The sequence below is a fragment of the Balaenoptera physalus genome (genome assembly GCF_965194825.1).
Source record: "Balaenoptera physalus genome assembly, chromosome: 5".
NCBI classification, from domain to species: domain Eukaryota; kingdom Metazoa; phylum Chordata; class Mammalia; order Artiodactyla; family Balaenopteridae; genus Balaenoptera; species Balaenoptera physalus.
Window position 1 is genome coordinate 1,049,431 of NC_138884.1, and position 14,689 is coordinate 1,064,119.

At 40.6% G+C, this 14,689-nt stretch overlaps 1 long non-coding RNA gene across 1 annotated transcript; it reads left to right on the plus strand.

Annotated features, from left to right (window-relative positions):
* The first annotated feature begins 483 nt into the window (after nucleotides 1-483).
* Nucleotides 484-12,847, plus strand: LOC309660836. Its single transcript, XR_014263664.1, has 3 exons — nucleotides 484-1,691; nucleotides 7,686-7,784; nucleotides 8,482-12,847. It is a non-coding gene; the product is annotated as an uncharacterized lncRNA (long non-coding RNA).
* The last annotated feature ends 1,842 nt before the right edge of the window (nucleotides 12,848-14,689 follow it).

The window sequence follows — 14,689 nt, forward strand, 5'->3', positions numbered from 1 at the left end:
GGCAGGATGAGCACTGAGGAGGAAACCTTGGCTCCACAGGTAGGAAGAGGTGCTCACAGATGGGGCGGGGAGCCGGGATGCAGGGGACCCAGGAGGCCAAGCGGGGGGGGGAGCCAGGACGCAGGGGACCCAGGAGGCCAAGCAGGGGGCGGGGAGCCAGGACGCAGGGGACCCAGGAGGCCAAGCGGGGGGCGGGGAGCCAGGACGCAGGGGACCCAGGAGGCCAAGCGGGTGGGGAGCCAGGATGCAGGGGACCCAGGAGGCCAAGTGGGGGAGCCAGGACGCAGGGGACCCAGGAGGCCAAGCGGGGGGGGGAGCCAGGACGCAGGGGACCCAGGAGGCCAAGCGGGGGGGGGGAGCCAAGATGCAGGGGACCCAGGAGGCCAAGCGGGGGGGGAGCCAGGATGCAGGGGACCCAGGAGGCCAAGCGGGGGTGGCCAGGATGCAGGGGACCCAGGAGGCCAAGCGGGGGGGGGAGCCAGGATGCAGGGGACCCAGGAGGCCAAGCGGGGGTGGCCAGACGCCTGCCTGTCGGTTCTAGAACTCTTGTTGCTGCACAGTTGAGAAAGGGAAGAAACAGAGGGGGCACTGTTCGCAAAGACAAAGAGAAGGGAACTTTTTGTTTTTAAAAACTGGAAAGGCACAAGTACAGCTGAGTAAGAATAAGCTGAGTGGAATAAGCCTATGGAGAAGGACTAATTGAAGATTTCAGAAAGGAGGTAAGAGGACTACTGGAAAGAAATATTCTTTTTTTTTCCTTTGAACTCGGATGCACGGAAGGAAGAATGAGCACAGGCGTGGGTACACGGAGAAGCAGAGGGACTGATCTCACAAGTGAACTTGGCTGAGGACTGTCACGAGCCCACAGCAGAAAAGGCTACACTAACATTCTGTAGAAACACCTCAGACCCTAGAGTCTCCGGAATAAGACATCCCGTATTAAACCATTTGGTGCCAGAATTTGACTGATGGCTCAACCTGAAATCTTGCCTCAAAACCCCCTACAAAACAGAAGTAGAGTCACAGATGTAGAAAACAAACTTATGGTTACCTGGGTTGGGGCGGGGGGGGCGGGGAGGGGAGGGATAAATTGGGAGATTGGGATGGACATATACACACTGCTATATATAAAATAGAGAATTAATAAGGACCTGCTGTAGAGCACAGGGAACTCCACTCAATACTCTGTAATGACCTATATGGGAACGGAATGTGAAAAAGAGGGGATATACGTATATGTGTAACTGATTGACTTTGTTGTACAGCAGAAACTAACACAACATTGTAAATCAACGCTATTCCTCCAATAACAAAAAAAAACTGAAACCCTACAGTGACTCACGGATGTCGTGTGCACGCCCCACATGCTCCCTTCTCCCTGTCTCTCCTTCCCTCCGTCCTCAGGACAGATAACACGCCTTGCCTGCCTCTAGCGCTGCCCGGGCTGGCTCTGCCCACGACCCAGGGCTTCTTCTGCAGGGAGCCTTCTGGGAGAGAACACCCCTCCCCAGCCACCCCTTCCTCCTCCCTGGACCATTTAGATCTGCCGGTGCTGGTGCTGAGGTGACCAGGCGACGCTGATCCTACGGAAAGCACAACAAGAATATGGTCATCACAGCAACCACCTGAAAAGTTGCGACCATGAGGCCCAGAGAACGAAATGCGTTAACTTGGACCAAGTTTCACAGGCAGTAAGTGTTACTGAGAGGGTCAAACCCAGGCGGCAGTTACTCTGAAATCCCTGCTTTGACTGTGACCCCCTTAATCCCATCAAGAATGGGTCGAGAGGCTGGCCTGAGAAAACGGTATTCATGTTTTCAGATATTATTCTCTGGGCAAAATTGAGGTAAAGGCTTTGGAGATTTAGGCCTGAATTTTCAAAGGACTCCAGTGGGCTTGTGTTTTGAGCATTTGCAACTAAATAGTTCATGATTAATTCCAAAACAATTCGAACTGTTCTCCAAAGGAAGTTAAGTGAAGTGAAGCTGCACTCGACACTTTCAAATACGACTAAGCTCTTCTCACCTCCTTCAGAAATCCTTCCATTTTGCACAGGGTTTACTGTCTTAAACTCTCTAAATATGAAGTAAGTAACACATGAGAGTGCAGATGAATTTATTACTTAAGTTAGTCTCTGTAAAGTCCAAATGTCCAGGGAAAGTTAAAGTTTACTTTAATTTTATTGTATTTTCAAATGTGAAAGCAATGAAATAATGCCATTTGCAGCAACATGGATGGACCTAGAGATTATCATACTAAGTGAAGTAAGTCAGAGAAAGACAAATATTGTATGATATCACTTATATGTAGAATCTAAAAGAATGATACAAATGAACTTATTTACATAACAGAAGTATACACACAGAAATAGAAAACAAACTTATGACTACCAAAAGAGGTAAAGGGGGGTGGGATAAACTAGGAGTATGGGATTAACAGATACACGCTAGTATATACAAAATATAAACAATAAGGATCTACACCGGGATCTATATTCAATACCTTATAATAACCTATAATGGAAAAGAATCTGCAACTGTATACCTGAGACCAACACAATATTGTAAATCAACTATAGTTAAATTAAAAATAAATAAATAAAAACAAAAAAGAAACAACAAAAAAGTGCCTATTTTATCACTGGAGTAATTTAGCAGCCTCAAACCAAAGAAGGATAGACAAAAATGAAATCTCCTTTATCAAGAAGAAAATGTATGTAAATATAAATATATGTGGCTATTCACAGTTTTTCATTGCAATTGTCAGAGTTGCAGCTGCACCAGACATGCTCTGTGAAACGGTCCTGTTAGTATTTCATTTTCACTGATGATGCATCTAGGGGTGGTTAGTAAAGGACTCATGCTTCATGCAAAATTCTACACAATGACACGTATCATCAAAGTATTAGTAATAATAGCTAAATCCTAAGAATTGCCTCTTTTTTGTAAGTTAGTTGGCTATTGAAAGACTAAAGAAGACAAACCCCAGGTTCTCTAGAGTTCGAGGTAGAAGGAGTTGGGAACAAGAGAAGCCTCAGGCAAAACAACGAGTTGAGAACTTGACAGAGCAACTCCTGTCCCGGAAGGCACATCATAGATCGGCAGCCTTCCAAGTCTCTGCGGGTCCACACTGGCTCTGCAGCGGAAGTTTAATGCCAAGTTCTGTGTAGATCAATGACTTCCAAACTGAAAGCATCAGGCTCACCTGGGACATTTGTTTAAAATTCAGCTTCTTGTCCAATATCCTAAAAGTTTCTGTATCAATAAAACTAAAGTAGGATACAGAAATCTGCGTTTACATCACTTCTGGGAACTCTGATACTGTTGGATTAGGCACAGAGCTTTGAAAAATGTGCATTTTGATCATCTACTCAGAAGAAGAAAATATCAGAGCATAAAGTTCTAAATTTAGCTTTTTCTTACCTGCATTATCACATCACAACAATGCAATCTAATCAAATTTGACAGGAAATCAGAGAGAATTTGAAATTATCTGTTAGTTATTACTTTTTCTTAAGTTAGCCTTTGTTTCTTAAGCTGGCGGTGGATACACTGGTATTCATTCTATTGTTATTACTCTTTTTTTTTTTCTTTTTTTGGCCACGCAGCATGCATGATCTTAGTTCCCCAACCAGGGATCAAACCCGCGCCCCCTGCAGTGGAATCACGGCGTCTGAACCACTGGGCCGGCAGGGAAGTCCCTATCTGTTAGTTATTAGTAATGAACTTTTCGCCTAAATGCACACTGGATCTTGAGATATTGGCCAGTCAAGTACAGCTACCTAATTTACAAAAAAACTAAGTATATTGAAATGAATTGAAGGTAGGTACTCAAAATCTCATCCTGACAAGGGTGAATGAACCAAATGTTTGGTCATTCAACTGTCTGGTCTCTGCAGCAGCCAGAGTGACCGTAGATGTATAGCTCTAGATCTATAGATCACTTCACCTTTACCCCGTGGCTTCCTGCTGCCTGTACTCTGTTTACAACGCCTTCCACTGAAGCTTCTCACCTCTTGGGTTACTCTCCAGGCACGCAGAGACTTGCCGGGCTCTCTCTGGTCTGTCTTCTCTGCGTCCATAACTCTCTTTCCCTTCCTCCTTCCCCTCTTTGCCTGGCTACCTTCCACTCAACAGTCTTTCTTCAGATTATACCTAAAAAAAGTCATTCCTTTACTAGACCTTTCCACACATTTGGAACTTCGTATGTCATGCTAAAGTACTCGGCACTTTCACTATTAAAACAATTGCACCTTACTGCCAATTACTAGTTAAATTCTTTATTTTCCCTGATAGTCGGTATAAACTGAGGTCAGGGGCCAGGACTCTCTTTCTCACTGCCCACCACTGCCATCATAATGCCTGTTTATTTAATTCTTTTTTTTAAAAAAAGAGAGTTTAGAGTACCTTTTAGGTAAATACAGGCAAAAGCAGATTCATATGTCTTCAATCATCTCCCTAAAAACTTAGGTTACCAAGAAGTATAACAGAAGTGCCTGGGGTTTAAATGGGGCCAGTAATCTGGGTTACTCAGTACAGTAACTCCTAAGAGGTAGGCAGTAATTTTATTTATGGCCGGTAGAAAATATACAAAGATCCAATGTTCTTAGGAAGCTTTGAGAATTTGTAATTCTGTGTAATTTTTTTTCTTTGAATGACTCTTATAGAACAAACTAAAAAGAGAGACAAACGAAATCACACTAAATTCCTTATAGAAAATGAAAGTGCTGCAGAAATTGTGATGGGTTACTGTCACTTTGCCAATGAATATATTGACATTCTGACTTTCACGTAACCTTTCAAACGTGCTCTACAAAGAGCTGCAGATTTGGAGATGAGCCGACTTGTTTTAAAGGAAGAGAATTTATACTAACAGTAAAGGTCCCGTGACTGAGCACTTGAAGTAAGCATTATAAGGCGACATCAAGAGGGCAAGGACATTCTCTTAGGCAATGAATCTAAAGAAATTTCTGTTTCAAAATCAGCCACAATGCTTAAATAACTCAACTAGAACGCTTTTCATCTTTGGGGTAAAGTTTATACTGGTTTACTGCAATTATTGAGACCTAAGAAGTAATGAACTATAGCAAATACAAAAATACCTAGAATATGTTGAACATTAAGCTTCCTATTTAGTGTAATAGGACAGGCTGTGCAATAGAATGAGGGGTAGAAAAGGGTACAAGCAAAAAATGTGATGAGGAGACTTTCAAAATATTAGTTTGCCTTGTTCATAGATTTTCTTTCACTTACACCTATTAATCACTGTCTGTGGTACAAATGACTTTCATCTTTAATTAAACATACTATATTTACTTTCTAGGTTTTTCATATTAATCGTGTTAGCATCTGACATTCATTTTTGTGTGATTTAGGACCTAGGTATGTGATGTAGTGGAATTACATTTATATAGATTTTTTAATGTACCAGCTATAGTAGCAGAAATGTTAAAGAGAGTGACTCGTACAGCAATCATGTAAATGCTCTGTCACGAATATAATGAAAGAGCCGGGCAATTTTTTTTTTACAATGTCATTTTATAATATGCCTTTATTAACTTTGACGTGTTTGAGGCATAGCTCCTGAATGGTTACTGTGATAGATTGGTTTGTGCTAACGATTAGGTCTTTTTTTTTTTTTAATGAAATTGCTCCTTGGAATGGGAAAATGTGGTTTATTTTGAGAATGATCCTGTTTAATGTTTTAGCCTAAAAAGGGTTTGAGGGAAATTAACTGTTCTATGGTTCGTGAATTATTTCTGGCCTCTATCACCATCTCTCATAAAGAGATGGGGTAAACAAGCCACAACAACCCCACTGGAGATCACTATCAAATGCAATAAGTGGCATTACTAAAATAAAAACATATGTCTATTTCTCATTCTGCTGTTGCATTCTCCAGTTTGCCACCTTAAACACTGAAAAGTTGAGTGACAGACTTAAACTGGTGAAGTCTGGACCCCAAATGACAATATAGTACTTTACATTTATAAGACATTTGGTCTCAGAACATCTAAGCACTTTGAATATTTTAAAGGATTTTAGTTGACACTGCTAAGACAATAAGAAATGGGGGATTGCTATCATCATTATGTGTCATGTTTAAGGAGCAGCTTTCATAACAACAAAAAACTACTTGTATAGGAGAGAAGAAATGCAGAGGGGAGCTGGTGTTATGATTTTCAGTTTGAATAATAGAAAATGCCCTGAAGGGTGTTCTCTTCTGCAAATGGTCAGGTCTTTTTCTACAGCCATGATTTATTTTACTAGAAGCTGGAACAGGTGTGGTCTCTCTTTGCCAGTCTTGCCGAAGTTCATACCTGCCCTGGGCTTCAGGTTTCAGATCTGTTTAGCAAGATTGCTGAATGGCATGCAACCCAAGAACTTCTATCTTATTACACAGACAGAATACTGACTTACTATGAAAGCCTTTATCTGAAAGTCCAGTTTCTCCTTTTGAATTTGGAGAAATTAATGTACATGATCTCAATGATGTTGGTATGAAGGCTTGTCTTAGGAAAATTGTCTTCATGGCAAAAGTTTTAACAAGATGAACGTTAAAGTGGAGGCATATGCTGAACAATTTTATTTCCCCCAGTAAATGTCAGCGTTGGCCGAGGACCAAACATGGTACTTTTCAAAAGTTGGAATAATTATTACCAAAGTGAATAGCAAGAAAAGAAGGAAGGCAATGGAAAAGTGTGTTTTCGTTGCTTGGAATACAACAGTTTTGCCATGAACTCTCTGAAAAAATAAATATAAGAAGGGCAAAGGGAAAAAAAATGAAGAGTTTCCAGACTCCAATTAAATATAGGGTTTTCACCTTAGGTCAAATACCATTTACTGACTTTATAAAAGAAGCCTTATAATTGCCTTACTTCCGATGAAAAATATACAGCCTGTGCCAGCAGGTACATTGGTGCTGTTGTTCGTGTGGCCAGGTCGCCCGAGGAACTGTTGCTTGTCCTTGATCACGGCTGAGGAACCATCACATTTTTAAGCCGGCAGGAAAGTGATTGTCGCAGGTCAGCGTGCGGGCCCTGACATCTGTGAACGGCTCCATGTAATGAGAATAGGTAGATCAACATAGCTCAGGCTCTGAAGTGAAATTTCATCTTATTTCTGGCACCACAAATATGAACTTGATCCTTATCTGTCTAAGAAAAAACATTCCTCCTTAACAGGCCGGCATCACTCTTGACGATTTCCACATACCTCTAGAAAATTATGAAAGACCCATTGTCTCAAAACCTGGGATAAACAGGATATTTAAGGCCTGTTACTGTGATCGGGTTAATCTGTAAATTTTACTTTATTATAGAAATACCTGAAGAAAAGAATTGTTCAACACTCATATTTTTCAGATCCCACCCCCATTCAAGCAGACAAAACTATGAAACAGAAAAAAAAATGAAGACAATATGATTAAAAGACATTGAGTCTGTTTTTGTGTATTCAAGAGTCTCAGCTATTTTGCTTTTAGTTGACTTCGTGCCACTAGAGACGGTGCATCCTTGGCTGTGGTCCTCGGGAAAGATGTACCGTCTCTCTTGGGCTGCCATTGACCAGATGATGCTTGAGCCCCATTTTAGTTCTAAAGTGCCCCATAAAATGTTTTCCATTTCTCAGTTTTCTTAATATAGAAAATCCCCAATATTAACCTCTCCGCTTGCATTCTAATTTCAGAGGTTTCCTGATATGAGAAACTCAGAGGACTGTGCATTGTGGAATACAGGAAGCTCTGGAGATAGAAAGCCCTGTCATTTAACGCTGTACCTCGACCAGGTATTTATCTTCTCCAAATACGTTGCCAAGAAGAAAAATAAAGACGTATGGTACTTTTTTAAAATATATCTTTATTAGAGTATAATTGCTTTACAATGTTGCATTAGTTTCTGCTGTACAACAAAGTGAATCAGCTATACGTATACATATATCCCCATATCCTCTCCCTCTTGCGTCTCCCTCCCACCCCTCTAGGAGGTCACAAAACACCGAGCTGATCTCCCTGTGCTATGCGGCTGCTTCCCACTCACCATCTACTTTACGCTTGGTACTGTATATATGTCCATGCCACTCTCTCACTTTGTCCCAGCTTACCCTTCCCCCTCCCCGTGTCCTCAAGTCCATTCCCTACATCTGCGTCTTTATTCCTGTCCTGCCACTAGGTTCATCAGATTTTTTAGATTCCATATATATGTGTTAGTGTACGGTATTTGTTTTTCTCTTTCTGACTTACTTCACTCTGTATGACAGACTCTAGGTCCATCCACCTCATTACGAATAACTCAATTTTGTTCCTTTTTATGGCTGAGTAATATTCCACAGTATACATGTGCCACATCTTCTTTATCCATTCATCTGTTGATGCACATTTTGAAATAATATTCTTAGGATTACTGGAGATAAATTAACAACCTGTTTTATATTTTACATAATACATCATGAATGATAAAACAAACGCCCCTGGACCCGCCATCAGCTGAACAAATGAGACAGGTCTGATGCCTCTGAAGTGACCCTGTGCCCCTCCACAATCACAGCCCTCTTCCTCTGTTACAAGGGTAACTGCTACTGTGAATTGTTTTGTTTATGACTCTGACTTTGGTTATTTTTTTACTACATATATGTATCTCTAAGCAATATATTTTTAAGTTCTGGATATATGGAGAATTTATATAAGTGGTATTATACCAAATGTAGTCCTCTGCAACTTGCTTAGTCATTAAGATTTACTTTTGCTGATCCAATGATATAAGAATAATATTAGTACTAATAGTAATAATAATGATAATGATAATGATATCTCTAGTCCCTTGTTGATAGATAGTCAAGTTGCTTCCAGTTTGGGGCTGTTATGAACAATGCTGTTTTGAACGTTCTTGCATGTGTCTCCCAGCTCACACCTGCCGGGGTTTCTTGATGTCCCTACGAGTGGAATTGCTGGCCAGGTGCATTTTCAGCTTTGCAAGATCTCACCTTGCTTTCCAAAGCAGGAGTGCCACTAGATGTTCCCACCAGTTCCTTTTTTTTTTTCCCCACCCGTTTCTGTAGAAAGTGAATTACTTGTTCATTCAAAAGGAGAATAAACTTCCTCCTGGCAGTTTTGGAGGTAATTTGTAAATAACTTTTCAATTCTTTCCATGACATCAGTGAATTATGTGTTTTTGAATTTCTCCTTCAGAAAATGTTGGGCATATACAAGGAGAAAGAACAGCATCAATTCTACCTAATGTTAATTTTTTAGAAAAGAGTTGAAAATCGAATTCTTTGGCAACAATCCAATAGTCTGGTTATTTATAATAAGGTTGTGCTGGGACTTCCCTGGTGGTCCAGTGGTTAAGACTTCGCCTTCCAATGCAGGGGGTGTGGGTTCGATCCCTGGTCGGGGAGCTAAGATCCCACATGCCTCATGGCCAAAAAACCCAAAAACATAAAACAGAAGCAATATTGTTACAAATTCAATAAAGACTTTTAAAAAATAGTTCACATCAAAAAAACAATCTTTAAAAAAATAATAATAATAAGGTTGTGCTTCCAGCACAGTAAAGCACTGCAGTGGTGAGTCGGGGGTGAGGAGTGGGCTTGAGAAGGGAGAGCAGTCGTTCTCTCCCCACTCCGTATCCCATAAGCTGGCAAGTCTCAAGTTTTATCTGCAGCATATCAATTAGGTCTAAGATCATATTCTCAGTATCTTTCCCAGGACATTGACAAGAATAATATGTCAAACAAAAATAGGGTTTTTTGGATATAACTGCCGAGATAAGACATCACTTAGGTCCTCGGCGAAACCGACTCGAATAAAATTTCCTAGATCTTACATTCCGTTATCCAAATGACGCTGAAGATTACAGCTTTAAAAGGCAGGCCTAAGAAGCATAAAAAAAACATATAATGCACTTCTAAGTGCTGAAGGTCTTATCTCTTGTGCTGGGAAGAATTAAGCCCAGAGGAAGAGAGAGAGACATCGTCCACAGATATACAAGTATGGAGGGGAGGGCTTATAAAAAGAATAAGCCGTGGGCAGTGTCGTCCATGTTGAAACTGCCCTCAGTGGGCCCAGGAACGCATCCAGGGGCTGCGGGGCGCAGTCTAAGGTATGTTTGCGCTGTGCTGAAATGGAAGAAGGTATTTCAGTATCAACCCGGTTCTCACGAGAGCAGAGAATTCTCCACCACGTTTCAAGGATGCTGCCCTTAATTTGAGTCCTTCCCTGCCCCAGTTCCAGGCCAGGGACATAAACATTAGGGAGAAGTCAATTACAGTCTGCAGGATCACCCACCTTGGTGTTTGAGATTTCATTACCCTAGTCCAGAGTGTAAAAAATATACTAAATCACAACAATATTTGTAGATGATAATGAGAAGGCTTAATATGAGAAACATGACTCCAAATCCAAAAGAAGTGTCAGTCAGATCTGCTCTCACATAACCTAACCTCCTACTGGAGAGGCAGCATATGTAGGGGTCAAGAGAGGTAAGCTGGTGCAGCCACTGTGGAGAACAGTATGGAGGTTCCTCAAAAAACTAAAAATAGAGCTACCATATGACCCAGCAATCCCACTCCTAGGTATATACCTGGAGAAAACCATAATCTGAAAAGATACACATACCCCTATGTTCACTGCAGCACAATTTACAATAGCCAGGACATGGAAGCAACCTAAATGCCCATCGACAGATGAATGGATAAAGAAGATGTGGTACATATATACAATGGAATATTACCCAGCCATGAAAAAGAATGAAATAATGCCATTTGCAGCAACATGGATGGACCTAGAGATGATCACACTAAGTGAAGTAAGTCAGACAGAGAAAAACAAATGCTGCATGATATCACTTATATGTGGAAACTTAAAAAAAATGATACAAATGAACTTATCTAGGAAGCAGAAATAGACCCACAGACATAGAAAACAAACTTACAGTTACTAAAGGGAAAGGGGGTGGGGGAGGGATAAATTAGGAGTTTAGGATTAACATACACAGACTACTATGTCTAAAATAGATAATCAACAAGGACTTACTGTATAGCACAGGGGACTCTACTCAATATTTTGTAATAAGCAATAAGGGAAAAAAATCTGAAAAAATATATGTATGTATAATTGAATCAATTATACACCTGAAACTACCACAACATGTGCACCTGAAAGTAATACAACATTGTAAATCAACTATACACCAATAAAAATAAATACAAAATAAGAAAACATCAAAAAAAATAAATGAGTATTGATTCCTCTGGGGACTGCTGGGACCTCCCCTCCCCCCGAATAAAAGTTTGTTAGAGGTAAAATGCTTAGGCTATAGACCCAGACTGTTTGTTCTGCCACTTACCAGATGGTGCTTACCAATGGTGCACTAAAATTTCCTGTGCCTCAGTTTCCTCATCTGTTGCATAAGAACGAGAATATTAGCCACATCCTAGGAGTCACGTGGGGATTAAGTAATACCTAAAGCAATGGGAAAAGTGCCTGACACACATGGAAGTTTTCAGAAGTGGATTATCCTTATTGCCACCGCCATCATCATCACCTCAGTACTGAGCCGGCTTCCACAGGTGTCAGGTTTGTGGACAGCAGTGGTTCAGAATTTCCAGTTACACCTCATTGTTGACATTCAGCAAAACAAGCTTGTTTACCACGTCACCCTCCATGCGTGGAAAGAACCAGAAGCACGATATCTGTGCATTACAGTCAGACGTTACTATTGACGATCAGCTCAAAGGCTCAGCTTTTCTTTTTCTTCCTAAGACGTATAAACAGCTGCAGAGAAAAACGACTGAAACCTGAAAGCACTTTATACCAATTGCAGAAGCAAAGAGGCTCTCAGGGCTCCACTTACACCGTGACCCTGCGCAGCAAGTACACGAGGAAAATATGTCAGTCAAGAATTTTAAAAATTGTGTATTCTATTTATTCTTAGGGAATGGATTTAAGCTATAATTGAAAATTTATTTCATTTCTCACACGGCACATATATGTTTCTATTTATTATTAACTTACCAATGACAGGAGGTGGACGGTTACATTTCAAAGGCCAACATTTTTAATTCTAATTGAATTTATAAATTGTCCATATGAAAATTTTATCTTTACTTGTTTTGTGTTTGCTTCCTTACTTTGTTCTTTGTTTCCTTATTCTCTAATAAACATCTACAAGGCTTACAGCTTGTTTTCGGCCGAGGGGGGAAACGTTTTCAAGTTATCCAGGGCAGAAGCAGAGTAACTCACTGTATGAAGACGCCTCACCACAGGGCAGACAGGAAATCTAGCTTGCAAAAGCCCCGGAAAAAAATTATTCGGTCCTTCTCAATTATTTTAAATTTAATTTTAACTGAACTTTTTACAAATAACATATTTTCTATGTTTTTTTAAAGGTCTATTGGGGGAGCCAGAGTCTATGTAATAGGTTCAGTCCACCATCTTGAAGTAATTCCATAAAAGGCATTTCCATTTTCTAAAGCCCTACAGCAATTCATCTATTCCTCTTGCGGCATTTGCCACTCTGTACCTTGTACTTCAACTGTCTGAGCCATTGTTTTCCCTTCCCTACGAAGCCCTGCGGTGGCAAGTACAGAGGCGGGTGGCGTGGAAGACAGCATCATTGTACTTACCAAATCCTTATGGTGTTCAAGAAACACCACACACGCTCTGTAACTTAGTATGAATATCACTTCTATTACATACATGAGAAAACTGAGGCCCACAGAAATTAAAGTACATTACACTGTGCTTCTCTGATTTCAAAGCCCAAACTCTTTTGATGAAGGCAGAGATTTGATTCATTTTCTAATTCTCCACAGAGCTGAGCGTATATCTTCACTCAGAAATTCTCAAAAAATGACAGAAAAATGAATATTTCCTTGAAAATAGTCTATATATCAAATAATATTTGTCACCTATGTTTTCTGAAAAATTATTGTTATAACTGGCTATGCTGTGCTAACACTTCACCCACACACAATCACAAACACACTTGCACACAATAAAAAGAAAAAGCTATCCAGACTGCAAGATGAATAAGCTTAAAGCACATGAGCAATGCTTGTGTATTTGAGAGTGTCAAACAGAACTTTAAGCATGTATTTTTCATTATGTATTTAACCCACATACATGTGTAAACAAATAAATATTCTTTATTCTCACAGAGTGCGATTCCCTTATTTTCTCAAATACCCTGGGCTCAGTGGGATTGTATTGTATCGGTGAATTTAATTGGTTAATACAGGTCGACTACACAACTGTGTGTGGTCTATTCTATTCAAAAAGTAATTAAAAGACTATCTAGGGCTTCCCTGGTGGCACAGTGGTTGAGAATCTGCCTGCCAATGCAGGGGACACGGGTTCGAGCCCTGGTCTGGGAAGATCCCACACGCCGCAGAGCAACTGGGCCCGTGAGCCACAATTACTGAGCCTGCGCGTCTGGAACCTGTGCTCCGCAACAAGAGAGGCCGCGATAGTGAGAGGCCCGCGCACCGCGATGAAGAGTGGCCCCCGCTTGCCACAACTAGAGAAAGCCCTCGCACAGAAACGAAGACCCAACACAGCCATAAATAAATAAATAAAAATTTAAAAAAAAAGACTTTCTAAACATACATGTTGTCACTGGACACCAGATTCTACCATCTTTACTTTAGCAAGTAGTTGACTGCATGGGTTTAAAAATACACAAATTGTATTCAAAAGAGAAAAAAAACACAGAGTAAAGAACTCATTTTAATAGAACAGGTCTATTGTACAGCAAACATTGCAAATGTTTGTAATAGATCACACGCTAGCTGACACACTGTGAGCTGCCTCTGGAGAGGCCCAAGTGGCAAGCGTGGGCAACAGCCTTCAAGGAGTCAAAGCCTGGCAGCAGCCAGGAGAGGAGGCCGGAGAGCTCTGGTTGTGTCTTCAGATGAGACAGCGGCCCCGCCAGTCCTGTAGCGGCAAACCCAGAGACTGAGGCAGAGAACCCGGCAAGGTGCGGGCAGAAATACCTGACTTGTAGAAACTGGGGGATTGCTTGATGCCATGAAGTCTTGGTGTAATGTTTTTATGTACCAAAAGATAACTAATACACTCAATAGCATAAAATAACTGAATGAAAAGGAACAAAAGTAAATGTCTTCTTTCAAACAATGACTTGTAAAACTATTTGCAAAATGCACACACACACACAACACAGGGTAGGGATTAAGAGCATAAATTCTGGAGCCAGAATGCAGGGTTTATCCCATTGACTAGACTCAATATATCTTTAAGCAAGATGTTGAATTAAATAGATTTTTTTCAATTTAAAAGTCTACTCAAACAGCAAGGTCCTACTGTACAGCACAGGGAACTATATTCAATATCCTGTGATAAACATCATGGAAAAGAACATAAAGAAGAATACATATATGTATAACTGAATCACTTTGCTGTATAACAGAAATAAACACAACATTGTAAGTCAACTATGCTTCAATGTTTTAAAAATTAAATTTAAAAAAAAAGGTCTGCGCAGCTCAATGCAGAGCTTGATTGTGTCATCCACAGCATGCAAATATGGGGTTGATTTTGGAGGTGCTCACTTAGCAAAAGATCAGTGAAGCAAAAGAAGGGAGAGAGAAATCTCATGAGGAAACTCTCATGAGGAAAAAGGGATTTAGAATGCACATGCAGCAACTCTTCTCCTAAAAAAAGATTATATATAGTC